The sequence below is a fragment of the Hirundo rustica genome, chromosome 14 (assembly GCF_015227805.2).
Source record: "Hirundo rustica isolate bHirRus1 chromosome 14, bHirRus1.pri.v3, whole genome shotgun sequence".
NCBI classification, from domain to species: domain Eukaryota; kingdom Metazoa; phylum Chordata; class Aves; order Passeriformes; family Hirundinidae; genus Hirundo; species Hirundo rustica.
The window spans coordinates 5,562,061-5,575,643 of NC_053463.1; positions in this window are offsets into that span (position 1 = coordinate 5,562,061).

A 13,583-nucleotide genomic window follows, 5' to 3' on the forward strand; every position below is an offset into this window, starting at 1 on the left:
CCTGACTCAGAGGCAGGAACGGGGGAGCTCATGGCAGGAAGAGGAGGGCTCTGGCCCTGAGGATTCTCAGGAATCCAAAATAAAGAGTGGTCTGTGATGATGTGACCTAAACAGAAATGAGTGTTCTGTAGTCAAAGGCACAGAAACAGGACAAAAGTGGCCTGTACTGTGCTAATAATCCATGCTTTCTGGGAGTCTCCTGTGACAGCACCTCCAGGTTACCATGCACTGATATTTAGGGTGCTGGCTGGCAGGTTGCTTCCCCTCCTTCAAGGGCAGCTTTGTGCCTGCTGCAGGGTGACACCAGAGCCTCTGCAGTCTGGGCTGGGACCTAGAAGTGTCCCTGGCTGCCACTCCTCTGTCCTGCTGCAGGAAGATGCTGGAGGCTGCAGCCTGGCCTGCAGGTCAGGATGGTCCTGGTGCTTTGTGTCCCTGTGTCCAGAGAGCAATGGCAGGGCTGTACCCTGGGCTGTTCTCACTGGAGGATGCTGGAGGCATCAGAGGACTGAGAGCCCAGCCAGGGCTGGCAGGGAGTGGGAAATGCTGTCACCAGTTAAAAATAAGTTTGTGTTTGGTATTTGTGGGGGAGGATCCTCCTAAGGTGGCAGGAGCTGCTCAGAGGCAAGGGTTGGATGCCTGTGCTGGTCCCAACACCAAACAGATCCTCCCTGGGTCTGTTTTCCAGGTGCTCCATGTGCACATCTCCACCAAATTCCCTGGCTGCACTGGCCTGGCAGCTGTGCCATGCTGGCACAGATGGGATTGCTGCCAGCATTTGTCCCAAGGCCAAGCGCTGGCAGCAGGAGTTCCCTGAGTGAGCTGTGTGTGACCTGAAGCAGCTCTGTAAGAGCACCAGAGCTATTGATTGCAAACTGGGCAGCAACAGGGACTCTGCCACTGCCTTGGCTGAGCTGCTCCAGGGTTTATCTGCTCTGGCCATTAAAACCCATCCTCATTTCTGGCCTAAACTTGCCGATGGGATTCCTGCTCTGGGTTTGGGGCCAGCGCAGGCTGTGGTGGAGGAGGTCTGGGGCAGGTTTTTGGAACAAGTGAGTCCTGCAGAGCCCCTTGCTCCCTGCATGGGTTACCCAGAGGTAGGTTCACTCTGTGGAGGGGGCTCCACACACCCTGCAATTACTGTAAATGAAAGTCAAATGAGTGTGGGAGCAACTTTGCCATAGAGTTGAAGGCATTAAATGGGACAAATCTTACGGGAGAGCTAATTCCTTTTATTAGGTGGGGAAAACAAATTAGCTGGGTACACAAGCCCTTTCTGACACTATTGTTACTGTTATTATCCTGCTCTGGTGCTGTTAGAAATGAGGGCATTGCCTTAGAGGGAAGGCACATTATGCAAGTGTTTAGGCGTGCTGGTAACTGCTCTCTGCTGACAGGTATTTACTTAATGATATGTTGGAGTGAAATCCAGCAGCAAGGACAAGCATCGGAGGGAGCTGAGCTCTGCCTGGTCCAGCCTTGCCTGGACCTTATGGAGCTGCCTCACACCTCCCACCCACAGTAGGCATCCCCAAAGCCCCTTTTCTGTACTTCCAGCAGGGCCCTGACCATAACACATTCCCAGACTGAGTCCCCAGTGCTGTCCCTGATCCCAGGCCTGGTCCCCATGGATGTCTGCAGCCTCCAGAGCTGCCCTGACTTGCTTGCAAAAGGTCTTTGTGCTCCTGCCTGTGCTGGAGGCAATGCCTGCTGCGGGTTCCAGTGGGACTGGTCACGTTTCCGGTGTCATGTGCTGTCCATGACGGATGGCAGAGCCAGTTTTTCTGCTCCAAAAGTGGGACTGGGGAGGAGACCGCAACACTCAAATACTCGGAGCCCCGGTTGCTGCCAGCCAGGCATCGAGGAGATCACTTCTTTTTCAGCTCTAGGTAAGGCCCTTCCCTTTCTCCCTTATGCCATCCAGGGAATTTACAGACTCACCCGTGTATTTTACGGGCTGGAGAAGCAGAGCAGGACAGCGGGGTGGATGAGGGGGCAGCAGGAGCATCCCTGGGGCAGCTCGTGCTCCGTGTGGTGTTGGGGATGGCAACGGGGTCCTGAGCTTTGTGGGAAGGACTTCAGTCCCCTGGCTGAGATGGGAGTGTGCTCACTGTGAGCCTGCTGTGCCTGGGGGGCAAGGCCATTCAGGTTTCATCTAGAAGGGTATAAATACCCCAAACAGGTTTGCTCTGTTAGCCAGAGGTCTGATCCAGCTGCACCTCATGCCCGGCTTGGCTATGGACAATTGCAGCTGCTCCGTGGGGACCATCAGCTGGTAGCTGGGTTTTGCTGGTTTGTCTGCCTGGGCTTTAGGAAACCGGCTCAACTGGGGCAGGCAAACCTGCCTGTGCAAAATGTCAGGTGGCCAAGGCTCTAGAGGAACAGGCAAAACTGGATCTGCTGATCTGAGATGGGATGGGATGGGAAAAAGCTGAGCATTGGCAGCCATCAGGAGCCAGCACCCACAGCAGGGGCTGCACAGGGTGCTGGGTGACACCCCCCAGACAGGAGCATGTCAGAGCCCCCCCATCTCTTGGAAATCAGCAGGGTTGGTCCCCAGGGACAGAGGGAGTAGTGCAGGGGGGAATTAAAGGGGTTTAACCCCCACAGAGGCATTTCTTGCCATGTGTTGGGGCAGAGCTCTCCCTTCCCAGCCCTGGCTGATGGACTTTGGTCTGGTTGCCCATCTCCTAGTGCAAAGCTTTTCCACCTCTTTGCCTTCCGTATCCTGACCTATCTGGACCTTGTGCTTCCCCTAACTGCTCCCCTCTGGCAGTGAAGGCACGAGGCAGGGGCATCCTCATGGATTTGGGGCTGGGCACACCATGGGAGCCATGGGGCAGCTTTGGTGAGCAGGACCTGGCATCAGAGCGTCACCTACACCTTCTCCTACCCCTTCCCAGGGCTGCCTTTTCTTTTGTTAATGTTTGATTATTTTTAATGATTTTAGATTAGAATGTGATTATTTTCAATTAGTAGTTACACTTCTTAATTACGGAGATGAATTAGATTGTCGTTCATTATTAATTAGATTTTAACTTTGCACTGATTACATCTTCTATCAGGCTCTTCCCACACTCCTTTCCTTCCCATCCAAACTCCCTCTCCCCCGATGCCACCCCAAACCACACTGCTTCCTGCTCCCCTGCAGCATCCTGGGGTTTACAAACCTGCCTAGAAAATACAAATCGATGTTATTGGCTCAGAGGCTGCAACCGGCTCCCTCAAAAGGGCCAATAATATCAACCAGATGATATCATTTTGTGGCTAAAAACCATTAAAAGGAAACATTAATATTCTGCCTTCCTCCATCATTGGCTGGAAGAGAAACTATTTCCTAATTACCTGCTGCAGCAGGGGCAGATCTGCTCTTCCCTGATCCCCTCACCGCTGCTGCCCTGTTTGTGTACGACAGGGAGGGTTTGACCTGCCCAGGCTATTTCTTGGGCTTTTTTTGGGCCTCCTGTTTTCAAAGCAAGCTGTTTCCTTTCCTTTCTTTTCATCTGTCACCTTTCAGGCACCCAATCAATGCTTAGGAGTTTTGTTACCCTTGCTCTTGGCTTCTTCTCTGCTTGCTGCTGTCTCCATCACCCTCTCTGCCATCACCCTGTCCCTCAGGGAAGGTTTCCTTTCTGCTGGGGATTCCCAGGAGTCCCCACACCTGCTCTTTATAGTTTCTTTCTCATTTTAATTTGAAATACTTCTGTAATTTGCACCTGCTGGTGGTGAGGGGCTAAGACATCTCTCTGCACATTTGCCCTGAGATTCCTCTGCCTCCATCACTCTCCACTTGCTGCTTTCCTGGGCAGAGGGGGCTGCCTGGATGGGCACAAGGTCTGGTCCTTTTGGTTCTTGTGCAGTCCACAGATTGATCTCCTTCCCTGCTGTTTTGGGGGGTAGGAATTACACAGGGCCTCTGTGAAAACTGAATGTTCCAGGGAGGTGTTTTCATCCCCGAAATTCTCTTGTTGCTCCTTCAGGTGCTCTCTGTTCCGCAGGTGTGACTGTCCCGTGCCCCAGAGCTCTTTGGCTTTGGTGAAATGTCGACAATCCTGAAATGTGAGTGTTTGGTGTGGGCCCAGGGGCACCTGCAGGGTTTGTGTGTGCTGGATGCTGCACGCTGGCAATGAACCCTCCTCTGTGCCCTGCTGTAGGGTTTGGACGGGAAGATAAGGACAAGGAGGAGAAGGACAAGAAAGAGGAGAAGGAAGAGGAGGAGAAGGCTGAGGGAGAAAAGGAGAAGGAGAAGCAGAAGAGGAGGAAGAAGGAAGAAGAAAAGGTAGGGGAATGATGGAGCTTTCTGCAGAACCATTTACATCCTGTCTATAGGGGGAAGCCACGTCTGGCCCGTGGCAAACCCACACCTGTAGGAGATGGAGCTAAGCTGTCCACAGCCAGAAATCAGAGTGTCCATGGCTTTTCCACAGACACAGCTGTGTCTCTGCTCCCAACATTCCTAGTTAGTTCTCCCTCCTTTTTCTCTCCAAATGGGATGCTGCCTGGTGTGGGCAGCAATGCTGTCTGCACTGCACACACCATGAAATCCTTGCTCCTGGCTCTGGAGGGCTATGTGGTCACACGTGGTTCCACAACAGCACCAAGGGTGCCAAGCCTGGCTCTAGATACCCACAGGACCAGGAGTCTCTCTGAATTGAAGCTCTAGCTTGAACAGCTAAGAGTGCCAGGGTTCCCAGCTTGTCCCTCTCTCTTCACCCCAGCAGGGAGATGGGGAAGAGGACAGGAGCAGCGGCAGCTCTGACAGTGACTCGGAGGAGGTAACCTCACCTCCTTGCACCTACAAACCCCAGTGTGCTACCAAACACCTGGGATGGGACACTCAGCACTCCTCTCACATGCTGCCCCTTTTCTTTCTGTCCCTGCCCCAGGACCAAGGCATTGCCAAGGATGATGAGAAGGAAGACAAGGATTAATCTTTCCGTGCTGGAGCAGCAGCGCACGCCCTGTGCACGCCGAGGAGCTGGAGATGGAAACGGCAGCTGGTGCTGGAGGGCGGCTGGGCCACTCCTAGCTAAATAAAGATGTTGTGATCTCCAAAGAGAAATGCTGTTTATTCACCCGGTCACATTGCCTACCCAGTGCTCTCCGTCCCTCTGCAGAGGGAAACGCTCCAGGCAGAGATAGGTGTGGAGCTGGGGTCCGTGTGAGCAGGTTTTGTACCGGACCGTGACAGTCTGGGGAGAAATGCAGGGGCACTGTCTGCCTGACTCTGCACAGTCCCTCCAGATCTGGCATCACCAACATCCTCCCCGTGCCCTCCACGCCGTTTGTTGTGGGATGGAGCAGCGTGAGTGGGAACAGACGCCTGGTACTGTGGTGAGCTTAAACTGATTTCAAATTTATCAAAAACAAACCAAAAGCAGTTGTAGGGGGTGGGGGAAACCCCGGCAAAGCTCTCTCTTGTAGCGGCACTGACCCCAGCGCGGGTGCCGTGCCTGTCCATCCCCAAGCCCCGCCGCAGCCGCCGAGGGCTGGCATCGGGCGCGGCGCCAGGAAAAAAATTAAAAATAAAAAAAAGGTGGGAAAAATTAGGAAAAATGAGCTGGCACCGCCATCTACCGGGAATGAGACGCCTGGCAGCGGGGCAGCTCGGTTTCATAATCGCTCGGCTGTTTTGTAAGGCTCCCGCAGCGCCCCGGGGGCAGGGAGCGCTCCGGGGCAGGGAGAGATCCGGGAACAGGGAGAGCATCGGGGACAGGGAGAGAGAGATCCGGGAACAGGGAGAGAGCCGGGAACAGGGAGAGCATCGGGGACAGGGAGAGAGAGATCCGGGAACAGGGAGAGCATCGGGGACAGGGAGAGCATCGGGGACAGGGAGAGAGCCGGGAACAGGGAGAGAGCCGGGAACAGGGAGAGAGAGATCCGGGAACAGGGAGAGAGCCGGGAACAGGGAGAGCATCGGGGGCAGGGAGAGCATCGGGGACAGGGAGAGAGAGATCCGGGAACAGGGAGAGAGCCGGGAACAGGGAGAGCATCGGGGACAGGGAGAGAGCCGGGAACAGGGAGAGAGCCGGGAACAGGGAGAGAGCATCGGGGACAGGGAGAGAGCCGGGAACAGGGAGAGAGAGATCCAGGAACAGGGAGAGCATCGGGGACAGGGAGAACATCGGGAGAGCACTGGGAGCAGGGAAAACATCGGGAGAGCACTGGGAGCAGGGAAAGCACCTGGTACAGGAAGCGTTCCAGGAACAAGGAGCACTCAGGGGCAGGGAGAGCGCCGGGGACAGGGAGAGAACTGGGTCAGGGAGCGCTCCGGGGTCAAGGAGAGAGCCGCGGACACGGAGAGCATCGGGATCAGGGAGCGTTCCGGGGACAGGAGGCGCTCCAGGAACAAGGAGCGCTCCAGAGCCAGGGAGAGCATCGGGGACAGGGAGCGCTCCGGGGGCAGTGAGCGATGCCCCTGGATGCTGGCAGGGTGCAGCCGGCAGCAAAAAGGATCTCGGAGAGGGACACAGGACCAGCGCCCCGACCCACTGCTGCTGCCGGCGGGCAGAATTAGGCCAAGCCCAGAAGTCTCACCATCGGTAAAAAAATCAATGCAAACTTGACCAAAAGCTCTCCCTGCTGTGTTGCTGCCTTGTTTTGTTTTCCCTAAGAAGTCTATTTTTATGAGTATTTTCTTGAGTGATGCAGATTTCAGGCAAGCTCGAGATTAAAAGTCAACGGAGGATTTTACTTGAAACCACAGAATGTGGCTTTGGATGTTCTTTCCGTGGAACAAATGCAGCCGGCTCTTGTATAAGCACAACAAACAGCAGGAAAGATGCTGAGGAATGTTTTCTTAATTATCCAGCACAAAGATTAAAGGAAAAACACGAAGATGGGGAAAAAACAAACAAACAAACAAACAAAAAACAACGAAAAAAAACAACACCAAAAGCTAAACTGGGTTTCAATGAGCTGGTTTGGTTTCAGCAGGGAAGGATTGATTTTAACTGCCTTATTGCTTCATGAACCCTTGGGTGCATTAATATAAAATAATCCTGTGTGGGGTTATTTTACATATTTTACTTTTCCCTCTGTGCAAGTACACAGGACTCTTGCACAAGACACAAACTACTTCCAAATAGTAGATGGAGTTGCAGAATTTTACAGTCCCCTCAGGCCACGCTGCCACAGGATGGTAATGTCTTGGAATAAATTCTGTGTTTGGACATGAGAAGGGGAGGCCGTGCCTTTGCTTTTCAAGATAAAGGTTGGAAACTTTTCAAGCATAGTGTGCCAGACTTTGAGGTCAAGCCTGCCTGGAGATGCTCAGTTGGAGCTGAGAGATGTGGCATCTCACTGGAGTGGGATTCTGCTTTCCAGATGACAGATATTTAATCTAAAAGCCCTGAAACTGTCCTCTGTGTCTTGTGCCCCAGCTTCCAAAATGGGTGGAGCCTGCAAATCTCTGTCTGCAGCTGACCCCACAGCCGTGTCCCCACGCTGCCCCGATCTCAGCATTCTCCCGTGCTCAGGGCCGGCGCTGGGCTCTCTGCAGTGCTGGGTGATGGTGAGTGCCAAGCCGGGAGAAGTTTTCCTGTTCGCTGCTCGTGTTTCACAGTCCCTGCTTCAGGTCACTGCACCAAGCTCTGCAAACACAGCACGTGCAGCCAGATCCCTGTGGCAGGAGAGCAAAGAGCCAAACACTCCCAGGGACCGGCTGTGTGAGCATTCAGCCGTCTCCAGCGGCAGCCGAGCTTCTCCGTCCTGCCTTTGGCACCTTGCCCTGCACGTAGCTCTCTCTACCCTCGGCACCCTTGTCCTGCCTTCTTTGGAACTGGCCAAGTTCCCCCCAAAAAAGTTGTAGAGGTGGAAACCATTACAAGTTCCCTGGTGTCCCTAATTCCTCATTGCCTCTCAGCCCTGGCTTGAAGCCAGGCGATGTGAATGGGCGTAGAGCACGAACATTCGTGCCAACCACGGGGATTAGGGCTCTGAAAACACTTAGTGGAGGAGGCAAAAGGCAGGTGGAGCATCTGGCTTTTGGGGATGCTGAGGACCTGCAGTCACAGCAGTTCAGTAGCTCTCCTGAGGGACCTCGGTGTGCTGGGATGGGTGTTTGCCCACAGACGTGACAGGCAGCAGCTGCCCAAGCGCTGCTGGGCCTGAGGTCTGATTGCACCGGGGTGTTTTAACCACCTCCTTTGCTCAAAGCATCTGCAGGGTTCAACCAGGGGCTCCTTGGAGCTGCTGTGTCTTCAGCTGGCTGGGAGAGGAGCATGGAGCACAGAGCTGGGCCAAGCGCCCGTCACACCACGCTCTGGAGGGGAGGAGTAGGAAAGGAAGACCAGCAAGAGGAACTGGCAGCCGTGGAGTTACTTAAGCAAGTCTTGTTTACACAAATTTATATAATAACTTTGGCTGGTCCTCGGGGAGCAGGAGGGGTTGTGCTGCCCCTGCTCACAGCATCTGGGAGTGCCTGCAGGGATCCTGCACAGCACAAGGCTGCCTGCAGCCTTATAGAAGAGAGATGCCAAGAGAGCTTAGGTGTGGAGAAAGAATTGTTTCCTATACCATTTCATGCAGAGATGCCCCCAGACGGAGGCATTTTTCTATAAATGCCAACAACTTCAGAACAGAAAGGTTGGACCTTTATTTTGTGAGAGGTTTTTCATCTTGCATCTACGGGCTTTTTTATATAAAGTGTCCTATTAGGGAAACAAGGCTCTCTGAGGTGAAGATCAAAAAAAAAATCTTTCCTCTGTTCCTAAGTGACCTTCTACATGGAAAATTTCAAGCTGCTTTTTCATTCCAGTGAAAAATGGAAACAGTTAAAAATCCTGACTTTCCCAGAAAAGCTGATTCCTGCAGCCCTGGCTTATGATCTGCTAATCTCTGCAGAGTGCTGGGCAGAGGTTTCCTATGAAACCACTCCTCTATTTTTGAGCTGAATAAGAAGAAAAGCAAAACCCAAATGGAACTTGAGTCATACAAGTGAAGGGTGTTTGGAAGGTGAAACCCCTGCTCCTGCTTCCTGCACAGCACTCAGACTTGCTCCTCTCTGTGCTGCATCCTTCTACAACTTCTCCCTTCATTCTGAATATCTGTAAATTAAGACTCTTTGCTATGCTAATTAGCAGCTAAAAGTTATAGCAGAGCTTTATTCTTGGGATTAATTAAAAATTATGCTAAGGGTACAGCACCTTTCTCTCCCCTGCAAACCCCTCTAGGATTCTGCATTTGCTCTTGCAGAAGAGCAGGGCAGGCTCCTAACTCCCCAAACCTCGCTGCAGCACCTTCCTAAAACCCACAGTGGAACGCTGCCAGGCTTCTTGCGAAGGAGAACCTTTAATTTGCTCTGGCAGATCCACCAGGACAGGTTTCTGGGTGACAAATGTAACAACCTGACCTCTTTAAAAGCCGTGACGTCTGTGCGTTATGAAAGGAGGGGCTGGCGGCGGGGCGATGACGGGCTTACCCAAACATGATTCACCTGCTGTTCAAAGTGCACCAGAGGTGGAGGCCAGCCAGCCCGTGGAACAACAAGGCACAGACAGAAATATTTGCTCCTTGAGCAGAAAGCTCTGCCCAGGCCACCACTGCTGCGAGCAGCCCGGGAGCCCACAGGCAGCTATTTATAACTGCGCTGGAGACCTGCTCATCCTGCCTGAAATGCAGCCCAGGATGTGCTCAGGGCTTCATTCTGTCTGGCTGAGGGGAAGGGGAAGTGCAGGGAGACCCTGAGCAATGAGCCCTCTGCATTCCTCCCTGAGACTTCAAGGTTCTTAATTCTCCACACAGACACGGCTTTTGGATGGAATTTGAGCCACCGGCTTTGCAAGAGCTCTTCTGTCCTCACCAAGGACACACAGCGGTGGAGATGCTGGAGATGAAGGAATGAACCAGGGCAGAGGATGAGGAAGCCAGACCCTGGATCTGGCCTGAGAGCCCAGAGGCACCCCTGCAGAGCCGGCTCTGCCAGCTGCAGAGCCCTCCCGCTGCCACTTGCAGCCTCCTATGGCAGAGCCAAAAGGCAGCGCTGGGTGCCCGCCAGCCCTGCTGGCACCCCTGTCAGGTGGGTGGGAGCCACACAGGAAAAGTGGAAAAAGGAACAAATGAGGGAGGCGGCACGTACTCGCTTCTGGCAGAGGCAAGGAGCCAAGGCCACGAGAGCTGGGAGTGAGTGGGGCAGGGCAGCTGGCGAGTCCCCAGCTGCGGTGATGGGCCACCACGGCATCACCCCCGGCCACAGGTCAGGCACACGGACACACAGCGGCTGGTGAAGCTGGCAGCTCCTGTCTGACCCTGCAGTAAAGGCTGATTGCAAATCCGCTCTCCCTATCCAGAAGATTAAGAGGGTGACGTGACCTCCAGGTCTGGCCCACTGAAATGCAGCTCCCTCTGGACACCAATCTTCTTGGAAGAGGTGGACCTTGCTGCAATGTAAAGGAGTTGGCTTGTTACGACTTTTCCTCCTTTAATCGCTTTGTTGTGTTATCCATGGGTTTAAGTGGTGCTGAACAAGCCCTGCTGACTTTGGGCTCCTCCTTGGGATCTCCTGGAGATGGAGGAACTTCAGCTTCAATAGAAATACCAATAAAACAATTTCCAGGGATCAAGGCAAGCTTACAGCACCCTGCAGCACAGCCCACGGTCTTGTCACCCATCCAAGGGCTTCCCCTGGGATAATGAGAACAGTTCTGATCTGGTTTTGTATTCTCTCCTCAGGAGTACGTGGCTTGTAAATGATTGCTCATGCTGTGGAAAAAGATGTCTCCATCTATTTTATGTGGGACTTGCTTCCAAGACTCAGCAATAATGTTCTGCCAACCTCTTTGCCAAGATGTTTGACTGGAGAGACTGAAACGAGCCGGATACGAATCTGGGCTCTCCCACTGTGACTCTCCAGTTTCCAGAGTTCAGGCACAAGCCTGGTTACATGAACAATGAGATAATGTTACTTTGCAGCTCTCTGTCCCACCAATCCATGTCAAAGTCAACTCATTTCTCTAGGAATGATGCTGCCTCAGGCAAAGCCTGTATGAGTCAGAAGGAAAAAAATACTAAACTTTTCTTAATCCTCTGACCCTGTTTACAGATGATCCTCTGTACTGAGAGTCAGGACCTCTCTGAGCACTCAAGCAGCAGAGTTTCAGGACTTGGGAACCACACCATGTAATTTATATGATTGCTTCCTGCCCTGGTCAGCACAGAGCAGAACCCGAATCCCAAACCGCACAGAGCGCTGTGGCAGCCTGCCTGCCTCTGCCAAGAGAAAACCAGGCCTGCAGCAGCTCCCCTAAAACTGCACACAGAGACCTGAGAACAAAGGTGCAGGTTATAAAAGATGAGCTCAGGACAAAGAGTCTCCCACACCACCTGCTTCCACTTCCTTTTGTTCCACTCCCCGGGGAAGGCTCTGAACCGCGTGTGGTAAATGGGAAAACCTGGTGGTTGAATAACATCCTGGATCTAGAAATACAATGATGTAAAGAAAGAAAGAAAAAATTCCAGGAAGCTGATGTGTTTGTTGACAGGCTTGGGCAGGAGGTGGAAGGGGGGATGATTCAAATAACTCCCTGCACGTTATACGCACGTACTGAGGTGTAAAAATAATTCCTTAGGCCAACTCTCAAGGCTTGCAGACAGCCAGGATCCAGGTGCAGCACTGCTGGGGCACAAGTGTCTGCACAGGTGCTTTGCCTGATCACCCAGCAGGCTGCTTGGCATCTGGACATGCCACTGTGAGCCCAGCGTGGCCCTTGCTGCTAGCAACACTCGCCCTCCTCGGCTGGAATTCTGGCCCTTTGCTCCTTCTGCAGGTTTAGAAATGGGAGAACTCCTTTCACCTCTGTGCAACAGGACTTTCAGGTCTGGAGGAAGCTGGTGGGTAGAGCAGGGATAGCAGTGTGGAAAAGGGCTCATGACATTCAGGGTGCATGTTCCTGTTCACAAGTGCTTGTGGTGCCTTTGAAGACACCCTAAGGAGCACGCAGGCCTCCTCTCTGGACAAAAAAGGCAACACTGGGAAGGTGCTGTCACCTCAGAGCCACTCCTTAAACCCTAATGCGTTAAAAACAAGTGTCAGTGCTTGAAAGCAATATTTATGCACTAAAAATGAGCAAACACAGCTGGTGTGAAATCCCTGATCCCCGTGCTGGGCTCAGCAGTCTGGACCACATTAATGAGGCAGTGCTGGAGCCGAAGCACAAGCGGACGTGTGGCTGGGAGCCAGAGGAGGAGCTGCAGCAACACCTGGAACTCTTCACCCTGCACTGACCCTGGGATATTTCCCACCTCTAAACTGGAAAAAAAACATAAATCCTGCTGTGCTTTGCAAATAGTTCCTACACACAGTGTGATCTGTCCTCTGTTATGCAACATGTGAAGTTCTCATCTGGCTAGCAGAATGGTTAGTATTAAGCATTTAAAGCTTTTTTTTTTTTTCCCTTTCTTTTGCAGTTATGTACTGAGTCAGCACAAACAGGGCAGTGACAAGAGAAAGCATTCGGAGTTCTGAACCAGCTCAGCTCTGGACAGATTGAAGAAAACAAAATGTTCTTGCACGCTGGTGCTAATGAAGCCTGCTTCGTGATGGCCTCGTGTGTCGTGGTTGATTGATTTTAAACTGTATTATGCAAAAGGCAGCAGCGCAGTCTGCTCTGCTTGTGAGGCGCTGGAGAGCCCACACATGTTTGTGGAGTGAATCAGGAGGTGAGGGAAAGAAGGAGGCAGGTCCCAGGCGAAGAGCCCGGTGTGTCCCTGAGGAACTGGCTGGGGAGATGAAAGATGCTGCGCTCCTCACCTGACAGCAGCTGCCCCTGGCAAAGGGCTGCTGCTCCCAGGCTGAGCCACACAAACAGGTTATTGTGCATTTTGCTGCACTGTTGGCTGTGGTAGCTAAAATCACCCTCATTGCGTGGCTCACGAGCCAGGAACGTGCCCTTCTTGAGGGGTAAACTGGAGGCAAAACCGGCGAGGTCACCCTCGTGGCAATCTTTTCTCTTTAGTCAATAGCCAGGTTTTGGTGGAAAAACGAGCCATGGTGAGAACTAAACCATGAAAGGAGAGTGTGCGGTGAATGAGTTTTGTCCACCTGAGAAATGCCCAACATGGGAGAACTGCTGGGGGAAGGGATGTGCAAGGTCCTCGGAGGCGGCAGGGGGAGAGGGGGGAACTAAAGACTGACCCTGCAGATGGGGACATGGAAAATGTCCCCTGCTGGGCAGAGTCTCAGACAGACCCCAGTGCTCCCAGGGTGACCACTGTCCCTAATGCCATGCTCAGCTTTTCAGGGCAGCGTTACCAAATGTCACCTGAGATTTTTCCAGTCTGGAGGGATCACTTAAAAAGATAACGGAGGAAGCAATAAAGCCTATCAAGCCCACATACAATGCTTAGTTGTTGAGCTTTTAAAACCTCTCATGAGCTGTTTAATGTAATTGCAATAGATTTGGAAACAAAACCTGCTCCACAGCCCAAACCTCCGCCAGCCACTCCCTCAGTGGGGCACGGGTTTCACCAGAACTGACCTCCCACTGATCTCCCTCCCTGAGCAGCCCTGCCAGTGCGTGCGTGGGTTTGGATTGTTTTTGGGGACATACAAAGAGCCCTTGGGGAATGTGCATCATCCTTATATAAAT